Source organism: Danio rerio, chromosome 22, assembly GCF_052040795.2.
Source record: "Danio rerio strain M-AB ecotype USA chromosome 22, GRCz13ab, whole genome shotgun sequence".
NCBI lineage: Eukaryota > Metazoa > Chordata > Actinopteri > Cypriniformes > Danionidae > Danio > Danio rerio.
This window is the reverse complement of record NC_141042.1, coordinates 34,899,382-34,917,296: the sequence shown is the minus strand read 5'-3', so window position 1 is coordinate 34,917,296 and position 17,915 is coordinate 34,899,382. Positions and strand designations below refer to the sequence as shown.

Sequence of the window (17,915 nt, the reverse complement as noted above, 5' to 3'; positions counted from 1 at the left end):
GCGCTGTTTTAAGAAAGCCATCAACAGTGCCTTAAATGTTAGCGCGAAATTGCCGGTTTTTCTTTTAATTCAGTGTCGTGACAAGTCTAATATAGTGAAAGATTCAGTTTATTAACGCAAGTTTTATAAATGGCATCTAAAACGTGTGTTTGGGAAAGAAAACGTTAGCTAACTAGTGCCATTTCCCTTAACTTGGCTCAAAATGAGCTCTGATATCCCTGTTTACATTCACCATTCATTCAGAACGGACCTTCGGTTCACCCTGAAGGCGGAGAAATGATACATTTGTGTCACTTTATCTTCACTGATAAGATATACAGCCAGTTACACAACATTCCTATGTAACTCCCAATGATACTTCCGGGTTTCTTCCCACCGCAGCCTCGATTTTGCTTTTGAAAATGGCGGCCGCGTGAAATAAGTCTATAGACCAATATACTTCAAGCTAATTTAAAGAGCTAACTGGAATGATGGAATTTCAAACAAAATCCGACCAAAACAAAGTTTGGAAGAGTTTCTTTTTGTTAGAAACATCTCACCAAAGCAGTCTTTTTTGGGGGAGTTACTTTTTAAACCCGTTTGAGCTACTGTTGGTCCATGGCAATTGCACAATCGGTAGGCAAGTTTCTTCTTTGACGCGTGGCAATCTTCAACTGTAATTCAGCTGTAAGTGCTAACTATTAAGAAGCTCCTCCGGATAAAATAAAAATAAAAATAATAATCATCCATTTGTAGTCAATGAAGTTATCACAACTCTCTCTCTCCTTCTATGCCTTTGTGTGATCCTAGCTAGAAAAGTGATGATGAAGTGGTGTGGAAACCTTTTTATCCATGCTAGCTAGTAGGATCTGGATTGCTATGCAAGTCCATATGTTTTAGGCCCAATCCCAATTCTCCCCCTAAGTCTAAGCTGGTTTCCACCAGAATATTCTTTGCATTGATATTGGCTGACCACTGTATTCCTGGTGGTTTGGGTAATTTAAAAGCACTGCAGATTTAGTCTTTCAGAATGTTTGGAATGTTTCATTTGTCACCTAATCACCCAACTAGTTCTTAATCAAAGTTAATTAGAGAGTTTTAGGGGATGATTTTTAGAGGCATAACAACCCTGGTCTATACTCTGCATCTCGAAACTCCCAAACTATCATTTCTAATCACAAATTCAAAACCTTCAGTAGTAATGTATTGTCAATGTATTGCCAACTTGGAAAATAAAAAAAATATATACAGTTAAAGTAAGAATTATTAGCCCCCTTCGATTTTTTTTTCTTTTTTAAATATTTTCCAAATGATGTTAAACAGAGCAAGGACATTTTCACAGTATGTCTGATAATATTGTTTCTTCTCGAAAAAGTCTTATTTGTTATATTTCGGCTAGAATAAAAGCAGTTTTGAATTTTTTATGAACCATTTTAGGGACAAAATTATTAGCCCCTTTAAGCTATACTTTTTCTCGATAATCTACAGAACAAACCACTGTCATACAATAACTTGCCTAATTACCCTAACCTGCCTAGTTAAGTTAATTAACCTAGTTAAGCCTTTAAATGTCATTTTAAGCTGTATAGAAGTTTCTTGAAAAATATCTAGTAAAATATTATTTACAGTCATCATGGTAAAGATAAAATAAATCAGTTTTTAGAAATGAGTTATTAAAATTATTATATTTAGAAATGTGTTGAAAAATCTTCTGTCCATTAAACAGTAATTGGAAAAAAATAAACAAGTGGTCTAATAATTTAGGGGGGCTAATAATTCTGACTTCAACTGTAAATTTAAAAACATGACCTTAAGATCACAAATCACCACACAAATCATTGAGATACAATTCAGGCCAACAACCGTTACAGGTCACTAAGCAAAAAAACATTGCTCTACATTCGTCTTAGGGACAGTTCACCCAAACACACTCATTCTGATTGATACCCAACTGAACATAGATAATTCACTAAACTTAGCTGCTACCCTCTGACTCATTTCAGTGTTGAGTAACACTTTATTACATTTCTGGATTTATCTTGACTACAGAACCCAATCTGATCAATAATATTAAAGTGATTCCCTTTGCCTGTATAGGTGGAATGGAAAAAAAGAGGTAAATATGTATCTCTAACTTCTCTTCTCTCAAATGAGTTCTAGATTAAAGAGACGTGATGTTCCTGCCTATCTTTTCTCCATGACTGCCATATGAGGTATTTTATGATCTTGGCACAAGCTGATCTTGTGGAATCATGTCCCTTGCTGTCTCTCCAATTACAAATGCACAATCATTGTAAATAAATGTTTCAGTCTCAGTAGTGTAATGTCATTATGACTCTTTTAAGTTAGTCATTGAGAGACTTGAATAAATCCTGGAGCTTTAACTGAAATCCAGCTCAGATTGGCAGCCGCCCCCACAACCCAGTGGCAAGAACCTAGCCTCCTCTGCAGTAACTGAAAGATGGATTGCACCCGGTTTATAATCCATCAGGATACTCTAATACTTATGAGGTCCCTCGTTGATTAACAAGCCCTTTAATGATTCACATTGATATTTTAGGCTGATATTAAGAACAGAGACTTCAAATATCAACAAGGCTTTTGTGTTTGGTTAAGAAACCGCATGCCTGTCTAATCTGTTTTAGCAGATAATCTCCATTAGTTAACACTGGGAAATGTATTTTGCTTAAAATCAACAGTTCTGACAAATGTTTAAGATTTAGGGGGTCTACAAACTACTGGATAAGGTTTAGATTAGATTCAATTTTATTGTGATTACACATGTACAAGTACAAGGCAATGAAATGCAGTTTAGGTCTAACCAGCAGTGCAATAGCAGCAAGTGCAGGATACAAGTTATATAGTGCAGTTATAGAAAAACTATGGTGATAATTACAAATGGATTTACAATGAACATTATATACAGGTTGTATTAGTTATGAACAGAGATTTACAATAAATTAATATATGTACAGGCTGCTATTAATAATCAAAAGTGTGCAGATAGATAAACATAATTACATAATAAATAAACAAATGCATATGTACAGTGGGTGTGTACATAATTACAAATGTCCATGTGCAGTGGGTATGTACAGTTCAAATAAATGGATCAGCCGCCAGGCATACTATACAGATGGTTCTACACGCTATTAGCAAAAGATTCAAAGTAGATCGGCACACTGCCTTCATGCCTTCAAGATTTTTCTAGATGTGCGCACATTTCTGTTTTCTACACGCTATTGCCACAATGTACAGTTGCCTAAAATGCCCTGACGCAAATACAAAGAGCTGCACTGAATGTTTTCTGTGGTAAGCGCAGACCCGCAGTTTGTCTGGTTTGATTTCTTTTTTTTATTTGTATTTTAATAATTATATTTTAGGGTGTTTTCACCTTTTATTGGGATAGGATAGTGGAGGACAGACAGGAAAGTATTAAGACCAGAGAAAGGGGAAGGGTCAGCATAGGACCTCGAGCCGGGAATCGAACTCGGGTCGCCGTGAGCACCATCGTGCTATATGTCGGAGCACTTAACCACTAGGCCAGGGGTGCTCAACCCTGTTGCTGGAGATTGACCTTCCGAAAGAGTTCAGCTCAAACCCTGATCAAACACACCTGAATCAATTAATTAGGACCTGAGCAGCAATTGATAATTACAGGCAGGTGTGTTTAATATGGCTTGCAACGGAAATCTGCAGGAAGGTCGATCTCCAGGAACAATAACAATAATTATATACATATATTCTCATCTAAAGAGCATGCAATGCTCAGTAAACTCTCTAAAAAAGACAAACTCTGGCACATAGCTACTTACTAAGTAAGTTGCTATGGCTACTTAACATACCCCAGAAGTTACCTCCGATTTTGAAACCAAAGCTGAGGTTATCTACTTACTTACTCTCAAACTTACCCAGGTATGTCACATAACCTGCTTTCTGGAATAGCCCCCAGGACACACACTCATACACTGCGAACAACTTAGTTTCCCCAATTCCCCTATAGTGCATGTGTTTGGACTGTGGGGGGAACCGGAGCACCCGGAGAAAAAAAACAACACCAGCATGGGGAGAACATGCAAACTCCACACTAAAATACCTACTGACCCAGCTGGGACTTGAACCAGTGACCTTCTTGCTGTGAGGCGACAGCGCTAACCACTGCAACACTGTGCCGCCCAAATTGATATACCCAAAGAAGGTAAACGGAGACTCATATGCAAAACACAATTGTTGGTTTCGGCTTCAGGGAACACAGCAGAAGACCTCTTAGTGTGTGAGTGTGTGGGACGAGGAGCTGCAGCACGTGTTGCACAGAGCTGGGTGAAGAGCATGTATTTATCACACTTTCCACTACTGCGTGACTCACAGGCTTTAAATACAGAGACTGGACTGAGCTACAGTGCAAGGTGTCGAAACCATGCATCATCATCTCTCGGCCGTCCAATTCATCCATATCTTAACTTGAGTTCAGAGAAAAAAGTATTCAGCAGAGGTGCTCTAAGAAACTGAATCACATTAAACAAATGTTTAATTGTTGTACCTTGTTAAAAATAAAGTTTAGTCAACCATTTCTAATGCTGGAATCTTTCAAAGGGATTTGCAGAATGGCAGGTGCAACACAGCCAGTAACTGCACACTGTTTGGCAAGCATCACGCCATCTCTTACTCTCATTGTTTAGTCATATGCCACCTGGAATAACTGTATATTCCTCTTCTGGTGCGTAGAAATAATTGAATCCATCCTGCCTCCTCCATATTATCACACTATGACTAAGCAGAGTTGATGGCACTTGCCATTTGTTATGTGGCAATTTCAGAATAAGCACTTAAACATAATTTAAAGGTTCAGGACACCCTGGAGAACTTTTTTTTATATTAACAGATTTGTGTGTGTTGAGCATCAGTTAAGAGAATGTTAGCACCTGTCAGCTTTAATTGTGGGGAAAACTGGATAATTTTGAGCTTTTGTCAGCTACTGTAATTTCAGCTTCCTGGTTTAAAATTATTTTTGGGGCTTCTTTTGGCGGTTTCTCATTATAATTCATAGCGGAGTTTTCTTATCCTATGAGAAGAGCCGGCTGCTTAATTATACATGAGAGCACGTGGATTCCGAAGGCAAGACAGACCTGCCACAGACACAGACCTACGGCACGCAGTAGCCGTTCACGAAGGCTCGTATGTGTTTGTTTCCATGATCCATGGGGTTTGTTGCATGTTTTTTCCCCGCGATCTTGTCAGGGCCGATCATACAGCAAAGCTGTGTGTGTGCTGCAAGCATTTTTGTCAGGAGAGCAGTGCGAGAATTGAAGAATGGCGGACGTTGACTTTTATCAGGAGTTCGTTCACATTCAGACACATCGCCGTGCTGCTGTGTTTGCCTAAATCCTCTATATTACCAGCAGGGCTAATGGTTAAAATAGGCAGGTCAGGAGACCTGCTGCACTGAGTCTGCATTCAGATCTATAATTTAGACCCGGGGATCGAGGGAGAATCCTCATTTATAGTGTTTACATGAACACACTTATCTTTATAATGATATAAATTGTGGTTATGTGTATATGAAATTACGAATAACAAATGTAGCAGGGCATTAAATTACAGTTTATTTCTTTGCATTTTAACTGTGTGAACTATAAACTCATGCGTCTCCTCACGGTTTGTGTTTCATTTTGTGAGCTAACTGTCAACAACAGTTGTTCACTTCCCTTCTCCCCTGCTGGCCACGCCCACTCCTGCCCTATGCTCGTGGAGCTTCACGGCCATTAATCATGCATCTTTTGAAAAAATTCTGAAGTAGACTTTAACCGAAAGTGGGGGGTGTCATGGCCCTTTAAGATTGTCCTTTTTTCCATCCATTCATTTATTGATTAATTTATTCATTCATTCATTTTCCTTTGACTTAATCCCTTATTTATCAAGGGTCGCCACAGCAGAATGAACCACCAACTATCCCAGCATGTTTTACACAGCGGATGCCCATCCAGCCGCAACCAAGTACTGGGAATTTTCCCAATATCATGATGAATATACCAAGGTTTCCATAATCCTGGACCAGGCCGTATCCTGAGCAGATGCTGTGGTGGTCATGGAGGAGTGGAGAGCTTGAGACGAATTCCTGAAAGACCCCAGTGACAGATGAGTCTTTGCACTGATCCTGTAAGCCAGCCTGAACACCCGCCTGTGACCTACTCACACCTGCAGCTTCTCCACGATGGACGTTCTCCAGACTCCAGCGCCTAGCCTGCAGCTCTGCACAAAACGTTTGGCCAGGAGAAATGGTCATGCCCAACAGAGCCTGGTTTCTCTCCAGGTTTTTTTCTTCCACTGTTAATTGGGGAAGTTTTGTTCCTTACCACAGGCTTGCTTGGTTTGGTGGAGCTGCACATGGATGGATTTGCTCTTGAGTGTTTGGACTTTCAGCAGTGAAGATTAAACCACACTGAACTGAACTAAACTTCAGCTTTGAAAACTGGACTGACACAGCTTCAGTTTACTAGAACTTCTGTGTTCAGCTGCTGCCACACAATCTGCACTGCAGAAGCGCTATGGAAATAAAGATAAACTGAACTGAATTTAACTGAATATACATCCCATTGAAAAAGACCTGAAATTATGTAGTGTGGTTCATAATTTCATCCTTTAGGAATCGGTTGGATTGGAAGATGGGGATTGCAAACAAAATTACCATGGTTTCAGAAAGAGAAAGGGAGCGAGGACTCGAATGCAGTAAGTAATATGAGTTTATTAATAATAAAAATAAAACAAAAGGCAAACTGTAACGCAGGGGAGTGACACAAACAACTGGAGTTTGGATCCACGTGCAGGTTTATTAGAATTGTCAGGCAAGCAGTGGTCAATACAGGGGCAAACAGATGTATGAGGGCAATCCAGAGTCGAAGTCAAAATATCAGGCAGATGGTCAGAGGCAGGCAGCAAACAAAATTAAATAAATAAACAAGGCAAGGATCAAAACACGGCAAAAGAAGACAAAGGAAACGCGTTGTAATTTCACTGTGACAGATAAAAAGACACAGCCACAGTGAGTGTTTCTGTGCTGTTTAAGTACTGCAGTAATCAGTCTAGAAGCAGGATCAGCTGTGGGAGTCTAATCAGAGCAGGTGTGTGTGTGGCATGACTGAATATGTAGTCCGTTTATAAGCAGATTTGTAGTCCTCTGTGTGTGTGAGTGTTTACCAGCGACCTCTGGTGGTTTGATCGCTGGTGATCATACCACAAACACCACAAGCCATGTGCTCACATAAAAGACTAAAACACAACACTAAAGCACAGAACCACAATTTAAACACAGAGCCACGTGCCTAGACAACACCGAAATAAATAGACGCAAGACTTGAGCACACGATAAATGAAAAAAACCTCACCGTGTGCTCACACATGCAACGTGTATGTTTCATCTCATAACTGAAACCAGCTTGTCAGCTGAGAATGAAACAGCACACTGCCGACAGAACAATTACAAACACGACTAGAGAGCGCGTCACAAGCATGCCCAGACCATGTGCACCCGCATCAGGTGTGAAAACACACAGCCCAAGCGCGGCTCAGACGGCGCTCATACAAAAGACACACAATGACAGAAAAGCAGTGCTCGACCCAAGAAAAGTCGAGCCGAGCACAACATACAAGACATGACAGGACTAGTGTTTGGCCACCAAAACAAGAATGAACAAGACCGGAGTGGCAAAATCCTGACAAAAAATGAATTAGATTTTCACTCTACTATAAAATATTAATACATTATCTAAACAATTAGCTCACAAAAAGGAAAAAAAAGAGAAGAAAAGGACAGGGAAAAAATTAAACAAAACGACAAAACAAAATGGAGAAAGTGTCACGGTTGCAGGTTTGTGCGCTCTTCCGGAGTGTCTGTTTGATCATGTGGGTTTGTTTTGTTTTTGTTGCCCACGTGTATTTGTTTTGGTCACGTGTTATGACGGCACTCAGTTGGTTTGATTAGTTCGCCAGCTGAGGCTCATTATCATGCCTATATATGTGCGACGTTTTCTGTGTTTCCTTGACAGTTCGTTACGTGTGCTTATGTGTTGATTTGTCTGTGCTCAGGACCGTGCTGAGTTACCAGTGGACCCTGTTTTCCCGTCTGATCCCTGCTCTGGTTTCTCCTAGCCCTAGCACGGCACTCACTTGTTACATTTATCTTGACTGTGTCAATAAATATTCTTTCACTTGCACTTGGATCCATCAGAACATTCTTTGTTTGTGACAGAAAGACTGACAAATAGATTAAAGCCAAGATGGAGATCCAAAGGGCCAGAAATGAAGAAAAGTAATTTCAAAGGGAGATGGAAAGGTTATATTCTGAGGGCAGAATCCAACTAATGAGACACACATATACATTGTTTATAACAAGTGCTACTATCTACATTTAAAAGGAAATTTTGATTTAATGCTGACTTAAAAGGGTCTTTCCGGACTGGAGACGAACTTAAACTGCATAGATATAACAACAACATCGAAATAATATATCAGATAAGAAGGGACAAGCAATGCAGGGCTTGATTCTAAGTAAGCATACGTCTTCAATAAGACACCGAATATACACCGTATATATGACTCACTCTGCTGATTTCAATGAGTTCGAAACACCGTCCCCGCTGAGAATGGCGCCTCAAATAGCAGGTTCTCATTAAAGCCCTGTTTGTTTAGCTGTTAAATGACCCATTATCACTATTAGCTCTCATGAGAACACATGTTCATCTCTTGCTCTGACTCCTGCTGTTTAGCTTACAAGACTTCCGCACAACCATTGAGCGCTTTTCAGGAAAATCTATCAGTGTTGATCAGGTTAGTGGCATTGACTATTTGTTAGATTCTCAGATTTACCAATTAGCAGCAACATTTGCAACAAAACAACATATGCTAGGCCTTAAAAATGGGTTTCGGCATATAAACTGCCATTATATGGAAAGAATTACATAAGCTAATGCTAAAAACGAAGCAGAAATCCTAAATAACAGCTTAGCCAACAGGAAATGCATGTATTAAAGAAAAGATGAATTTGTAGACCATGAAAACTGATTTATTAGCTCCCTGCATCCTCCATTTGAGACTCTTCAGTCAGTGATGGAGTGTGACTCACAGCGTTTCGCCCACACTCCATACAGTCACCACTGATCCTCCGGGTGCTAATGCTAACGCTCACCTGCACTAGCCGACTCAGCTCGCCTCACACACAGGGGCTCTTCTCTAACCACATATTGCACATTCAGCTTTGTATTGGAGAACAAACAGATGATAATAACAATACAGGGAAACTTACTGAGACTACTAGCTAAGGAAATGCTAGCTTGTAATTTGCACATATATAATGTGTAGCAGGCACACTGGCCAAACCGACATGACTAAACAAATGCAAACTAATAAAACGATTATATGAAAGATGTAACAATTCACTTTATTTGAGGAAAAAGTCTGAATGCTTCATTTAAACAATAGCTTCAGAGAAAGAGGGCATGTTTAAGGCTAAAACGCACCATTAACTAGCAGATTTATTATTTCTCTACTATGATAGGGGAGCGCGAGGCACAAAGTAATGCAGGTTAAATGTAACAATGTAAATGTAACAGTTTTAAGGTATTTGCTCTGGGTTAACCATGGCATGCTTCTTTCTTTTCACCACAGTGCTGGTAGACATCTTCCTGCCAATTATTGAAAAAGTTCGGTGAAATTTGTATGAGAAACACAGGAGAAAGCATTTTTGCAGCATAAAAGTATTTTTTATTATAGTCGATTTTTTTATTATTGTAAAAAAATCTGTGAAAGTATGTACATAAAATATTATATTGTTATGATCACCGTCTTCTAGGCTAAAAGAAACCCTTTTGAAAGGTATAAAAAAACCAACACAATCTCACGGCAATTCGTAACTTTTTCATTTAGTGGCTAATTCGTACTAATTCGTACGATCTAATTCGTACATTTTAGTACGATTTGCGTACCTCCCAAGAACGGTTAGGTTTAGGGGTGGGGTTAGGTGCCACGCCTCCTTTTTAAAATCGTACATTTTCTTACGACTGATCTGTACGAATTCGTACGAATTAGCCACTAAACTGCCAAAACGTAAAATACTTCCGTTTTCTCGTGAGATCAGGCTGAAAAAAACACACTGACTGCTAGCCAGTTTTGAGGAAAACATGACAAAGCGGGCTTAGTTGTAGCAGGGTGTTACAATTAAGCCACACACCAATAAAACTAACAAAATATGTTTTTGAATTTTGAGTTTAAAGTTGAGAACTTTTTAAATAAAAATGTTTCAATAGAAAATTTTATTTTAATATTTTATTGCTAATAATGCAAATAAATGCATTGTATAATAATGGATAAATGGATAATAATGCAAATATACAAATGCATTTATCCATTAAACAAATTAATAAATAAACATACTGTGCTATGTAGAATAAAAAAAGAAATAAGCCAATTACTGAGGAAATATAGCTACTTATTAAAGTAAACAGAAATTAAATTAACTGTGTGAAATCTGCCTTTATAAGGATGTGTTACAACTAACCCCCTTGTCTGTTACAACTTGCCCTGCAGTTGATAAATAGTAACTTTTTACTCCGGGCACTTTTGGCAATACTGCAAAGAAACCATAGATCCGGCTATCATAATTCCAGTGCTCATTTTAAGGAGAGGCTTGTGTGTTATTGGTAAAAAAATATGGTTTGTCTATCCCTATTACTTTGTTCATTATTTGACCAAAACCAAAACGTGTTACTTTGTGCCCCCACCCACCCCGCTTTCCCTGAAAAATTCAGCTTAAACCAGCCTAGGGTGGTTGGCTGGTTTTAGCTGGTTGACCAGCCTGCTTTTAGAGGGGTTTTGGCCATTTCCAGGCTGGTTTCCAGCCATTTCCAGCCTGGTCTTAGCTGGTCAGGCTGGAAAATGACCAGCCAAATCCAGTTAAAACCAGCTTGACCAGCATGGTTTAAGCTGGATATAGCTGGTTGTGGCTGGACTCCCAGCTTGGCTAGGCTGGTCAAGCTGGTCATCTCTCAGCCTGATCAGCTAAAAACAGGTTGGAAATGGCTGGAAACCAGCCTGGAAATGGCCAAAACCCCTCTAAAACCAGCCTGGCCGACCAGCTAAAACCAGCCAACCAGCCTAGGCTGGTTTAAGCTGGATTTTTTTAGCAGGGCCTACATGATTGTTTTGCTGTTTTAAAGTTTTGTCTGAAAAGCTTCAGTATTTTAAGATTATTATTAGTGTTATAGTATCGTGTCAGCACAGTCAGGTGTTTAAAAATGTTTAAACTGATTGGAAAGATCATATATTTGAGCATGTTTGTATATAAGGTAATAGTAGTCATTCATGCACTGAATATGAGCTAACTGGCTAACACATTAGCATCGAATCTCTCATGGGCCGCTGTAACCTTTGCTCAGGACACGCAATCTCAGTTCCCTTGTAGTTTTACGCTAGCAAGCAAGACTGTCAGTCAGTCTGTTCGTGTTTGTGTGTCTTTGCTCCGGGTCAACAAAGGGCGCAGAAAATGGCAGACCATAAGGGACAGTATTGTGGTGTCTCCGCATTGAGAATGCAACAAACTGTTTAGAGATGTCCAACAAACCACACGTGGCCTGGCTGTTGTGAGATTCAGCTTTTTAAAACTAGTTTTACAGCAAACATCCAGGAAGTTTGCCAAATATTTGGATTAAACTCAAACTACATCTAAATATTCTGAAATGATTCTTTTGAACCATTTCTTCATTTTCTTTTCGGCTTAGTCCCTTTATTAATCCAGGGTCGCCACAGCGGAATGAACCATCAACTTATCCAGCATACCCTTCTAGCTACAACCTAAGACTGGGAAATTCCCATACACTCTTGCATTCACAAACATACACTACGGCCAGTTTATGTGGCCTCAGTTTATGTAGTCTCATGCATTGTAAATGAGGTGAATAACTGCAAAAAGGTCCACATTTTGAGAAAAAGACCCCTTATAACAGGCTGGCTACAGGCCTGCTTTGGGATAACCAAGTAGCTGTTTAATGGAATAATAGATTATCCCAGTACATATCAGTCATTCAGTTTCCCAGAGATGGGTTGCTGAGTAAAAACATGCTTGATAAGTTGGCGGTTCATTCCCCTGTGGCGACCCCGGATTAATAAAGGGACTAAGCCAAAAAAGTCATTCAGGCTGTTAATCATTTAAAAAATAGCATTTAAATTTAAAATTCATAATTAGCCCCCCTGTTTATTTTTCGCCCAATATCTGTTTAACCTAAAGATTTTTCAACACATTTCTCAACAAATTATTTTAATAACTCATTTCTAAGTACTGATTTCATTTATCTTTGTTATGATGACAGTAAATAATATTAGGATAGATGGATAGATAGATAGATAGATAGATAGATAGAAAGAAAGAAAGAAAGAAAGAAAGAAAGAAAGAAAGAAAGAAAGAAAGAACTTTTATTCTAGCTGAAGTAAAACAAATAAGACTTACTCCAGAAGAAAAAATATTATCAGACATACTGTAAAAAAATTCCTGAATCTGTTAAACATCATTTGGGAAATATTTAAAAAAAAAAAAAAAAATCACAGGATGTCGAATAATTTTGACAAACTATACATTATACATTCATTCATTCATTCATTTTCTTTTCAGCATAGTCCCTTTGTTAATCCGGGGTCGCCACAGCGGAATGAACCGCTAACCTGTTCAACACGTTTTTATGCATCGGATGTCCTTCCAGTCACAACCTACACTATGGACTATATATATATATATATATATATATTTATAAATCAAAAGTAACTACTTACTTGAGTAATATTTTCATCAGGTACTTTTTTTACTCTTACTCGAGTAGCTTTTAAGATTGCTACTTTTAAGTAAAAATTTCTGCAAGTACTTGTACTCTTACTTGAGTACAGATTTTAGATACTCTACCCTCCTCTGGTTGGTGGTTCATTCCACTGTGGCGACCCCTCGTGAATAAACGTATTAAGCCGAAGGAAATTGAATGAATGAATGAATAATTGCACCATGAGTCAGATGCCTCAGCTAAAGATTCGGTCCAGGAAAGAGTAAGAGTAAGAGCATCTTAGAAACATGAGGAGAACATGAGAGCTGCTAACCTGTGCAACCGCAGATCACTTTGGATAAAAGCCCTGGCTAAATGAACAAATGTAAACATCTCTTAAAGTGACAGTCAACCCAAAAAGTTCTGAATGCACTTATTCATTCATTTTCATTCGGCTTAGTCCCTTCAACAATTCCCCTATAGCTCATGTGTCTGGACTGTGGGGGAAACCGGAGAACCCGGAGAGAGAACCCATGGGGAGAACATGCAAACTCCACACAGAAATGGAAACTGACAAATTTTTTTTTTTACAGATTTTTTGAGGGGTCTGGATGCAGACTTGGTGCAGTGCAATCTGAGCTGCATCCAATGCTTTTTAATGGGCTTACCTAACCCCACCCCTAACCCTACCCGTCACAGTGAGGTCACTCACTCCATTGAGAGCACTGTGTCTGACTTTGCATCGCTGAGTGATGCAAGCTGAGATAAAGGCTGCATCCAGATACTATTGGAATTTTTAACATATGGATTTGGTTTGACAAGGACAAAATATGCACAATTAAAGTATAATATTTAACTGAAGCTTCATCTTGTTAGAGAAATGTTTAATAATGTTGATTTATTAAACGATTTTGACCAATTCAAAATCCTTCCCAGATCCAAAAATCTTGCAATAAATGTTCATTTGTTTGTGAATTGAGGGACAGAACCTTTTTTTTTATCTCATTTTGTGTTGCAAAGAGTAAAGATGGTGAATGCACAACAGTTCATTACATTTCTTTCTATATATATATAAATATAGCTAAATAATCTGACCATTATCAACAACCAATAATAATTTTTATATGGAAGCCAATAACCGATATACAGTCAATAATCTGACCGATAACAATAGGCGATAACATTTTACATTTGGAAGTCTATAACCGATAAATGTCTCACAAATATGAACATTTTCAACAACTGATAATTATTTATATTTAGAGGTCGATAACTGATATAGCTCAAAACTCTTACCGATATCAACAACCAATAAATATTTATATCTGGAACCAAATATAGCTCAGAAATCTGACTGATATCAACAACTGTAATTTATTTACATTTGGAAGTCATCAGCCAGTATATAGCTCAAAAATTTGACCAATATCAACAACTGATGATTAGAAGCCAATAACCGATATATAGCCACAAGTCTGAACAATATCAACAACCGATAATTGTTTAGAAGCCAACCGGTATATAGTCACAGGTCTGACCAATATCAACAACCGATAATTATTTATATTCGGAAGCCAAAGACAGAAACAGAGCTAAAGAAATCTGACCAATATCAACAACTGTAACTTATTTACATTTGGAAGTCAATCCAATAACCGATAATTATTTAAATGCCAATAACCAATGTATAGTCACAAGTCTGACCAATATTAACAACCAAAAATTATTTAAAAGCCAATAACCATTATATAGTCACAAGTCTGACTAATATTAATAACCAATAATTATTTTTATTTGAAAGCCAATAACAGATATATAATTCACGAATATGACGATTCTCAACAACTGATAATTATTTATATTTAGAGGTCAATAACTTATTAAACAAGTGACAATTCTGACCAATATCAACAACCGATAATTATTCATATTCGGTAGCCAATAACAGATGTAAAGCTCAAAAAGCTGACCACTATCAACAATCGTTCTTTATATTAAAATGTCAATAACTGGTATATAGCTAAAAATACAAATCATATATAGTCGATGCCTCTTTTACAGCCCAGGAGTTTGAATAATTCCAGCTTGATATATATATATATATATATATATATATATATATATATATATATATATATATATATATATATATATATATATATATTTATATATATATAATTTTTTTTCCTTAATAAATAAATCAAACACAAACAAATACTGAAAAAAAACATTTACTAACACTATTTAAAGCCAAAGCTTTTTTTTTTTTTAAACAAACTACATTTATTTCAGTTGCAATGACAATTGTGCTGCTGAGTAAACGATGAAAAAAAACTATTTCTGCACATTTTACCACACAAACATAAGAGAACACAAACTTAAAACAAACAATAAAAGGTATAATAGCAATTTTCAGAAAGCATCACTTAATGATGTTCGTCCACTCAAAAGTCATAACTCTGCTCCTACCTGTGGCCTGAACACGACTCCAAACACAACATTTACTCTGTCAAACAAGACCGGCATGCCTTGCAACACACATCAACCTGCTACGCGAACCGCACGCTCAGATTCTGACGGTCAAATAAAAACGTTATGTCTTACCGCAACAGAGCGACACCATTCCTCTCCAAATGCCTTCCTGCAGCCGCTCTAAACGTGTGGAAATCATAGGCTGTCAAATACCTCGATCCCCCTTCTCTCTCTCTTTTCCTCACAAGCACGCTTTGCCACCCACGTCAGCCAGGCGCGCGCTCTACACTCGCGCAAACTCTCCCTCAATCGCGCGCTCTCTGATTTACCACAAATCTATTTTGGACAGCACATGCGATAACGGTTCGCTCATCCTGGAGTCTTGCTTTTCTTTCCCTCATTGTATTGGAGTTACCTAACTAGCGCTGTAGCAGCCCACATGCACACATGCTAACTCCCTCCCTGGAAGAAGCGCATGCCAGGGATTGTTGGCATTGGAGGAAAGCACTGCCAGTTTGATTTCCAGAGCCGTGCCTCCTAAAACACACTCTCTGCAGCTGACAGGGATGAGCAGTGATGCATAGAAAGCTAGCTTTCATTCTGAATCAGTGTTAATGTTTGGCTAAAGCGCTAATGTTGTGCTAATGCAGAAATAAATGCCAGATTTTTATATATAGACATTATATATTTTTATGCAAGATGTTTACTAGGTGCTTGCTTATTGTCCAAAGCATATACAATCTAATCATCCTTCATTTTCCTTCAGCTTAGTCCCTTTATTAATCTGGATTCGCCGCAGTGGAATGAACCGCCAACTTGTCCAGCATGTTTTATGCAGTGGATGCACTTCTAGCCGCAGCCCATCTCTGGGAAACATCCACACACACTCATTCACACACACACTCAGGGCCAGCGCATCCATAGAGGCGAACTAGGCAGCCGCCTAGGGCGGCAGTATAGAGAGGGCGGCGTCCGCAACACCCCCCTTACCACCCGCGTCCTCAGTTATGTCCACTTCACCTCCCTCACCACCCGCATCCTCAGATATATTCGCGCATAGGCGACAGAATAGAGAGGGCAGCGTCAGCAACATCTCCATCAGCACCCGCGTGTCCTCAGTTATTTCTGCGCATAGTGCGGCAGAATAGAGAGGGCAGTGTCCGTGACACCTCCCTTTCTCCCTCAGCACCCACGCGTCCTCAGTTATATCCGCGCATAGGGCGGCAGAATAGAGGCACCTTACTTCATTTTTATAACCGGTCACTTTCGTTTTCACATTGGGGTTAAGGGCGGCGTGATCGTCCTCTGCCTAGAGCTGCAGTTCAGCTTGCTCCGGCCCTGCACACACTCATACACTACGGACAATTTAGCCTACCCAATTCACCTATACATGTCTTTGGACTGTGGGGGAAACCGGAGCAACATGGGGAGAACATGCAAACTCCACACAGAAACACCAACTGACCCAGCCTGGACTCGAACCAGCAACGTTCTTGCTGTAAGGCGATTGTGCTACCCACTGCACCTATTACATCTAATATACTCTAAAAATAGATATATTCATTCATTCATTCATTTTCTTTTGGCTTAGTCCCTTTATTAATCTGGAGTCGCCACAGCAGAATGAACCACCAACTTATTCAGCACGTTTTTACACAGAGAATGCACTTCCAGCAACTACCCATCTCTGGGAAACATCCATACACACTCATTCACACTCATACACTGCAGACAATTTAGCTTACCCAATTCACCTATAGCACATGTCTTTGGATTTCTGGGGGAACCCGCAGCACCCGGAGGAAACCCATGCAGACGCTTAGAGAACATGCAAACTCCACACAGAAATGCCAACTGACCCAGCCGAGGCTCGAACCAGTGATCTTGCTGTGAGGAAACAGCACTACTGTGCCACCTCGTCGCCTAAATAGATATATTTCAATATAAAAACATACTGATATAAATTTATACAGAAACACAAGAAATACTATTGAACAATAAAATACTAAACTGTTACATGTTAAATAAAATAAAGTAAAAGCTACATCAAACGATCAATAAATACTATAATAGCACTAGATGTGTAACATCTACGCTGTTCTCGAGTTCTTGTTCATCAGTTCTTGAGGAGCTCCCAGCTGTATATGTAATCAAAAGAGAACAAGAGCAGGTGTGTGTTTGTGGTGCATGACAGGATTTACAGTCCATATGGTGACTGGACTGTAGTTCTCCGGCGATCTGTAAAAACAAGATGCAACAGCCAATAGCGTTTGGCAAAATCTATGAACCAGACAACTGAACAGCATTCTAATTACAATATTATGTTTTCTAATCTGTCAAACAATTTTCTGTATTTATTGAGTAAACAAGTTTATGTTCACTTGATTTACTAAAAACATTTTTATGACTTTTATTGTGTTTGTTCTTGTATGGTTTGTTTATTCATTCATTTATTCATTTTCTTTTCAGCTTAGTCCCTTTATTAATCAGGGGTCTCCACAGCGGAATGAACCAAACTTTCCCAGCATAAGTTTTACAAAGCAGATGACCTTCCAGCCGCAACCTATCACTGGGAAACATCCATCCATACACATTCATTCACACACACTCATACACTACGGCCAATTTTAGAATATCTAATTCACCTACCACATGTTTTTGGACTGGAAA

At 38.8% G+C, this 17,915-nt stretch overlaps 1 protein-coding gene and 1 long non-coding RNA gene across 51 annotated transcripts in view; both read right to left on the bottom strand.

The window, feature by feature from the left end:
* Positions 1-17,915, bottom strand: part of dock3 (dedicator of cytokinesis 3) — a 406,352-nt gene that overhangs the window by 164,063 nt on the left and 224,374 nt on the right. The gene's annotated exons all lie outside the window — the stretch shown is intronic.
* Positions 1,276-9,170, bottom strand: LOC147831653 (uncharacterized). Its single transcript, XR_015522287.1, has 3 exons — positions 3,699-9,170; positions 3,218-3,581; positions 1,276-3,128 (listed from the first exon to the last, which is right to left on the bottom strand). It is a non-coding gene; the product is annotated as an uncharacterized LOC147831653 (long non-coding RNA).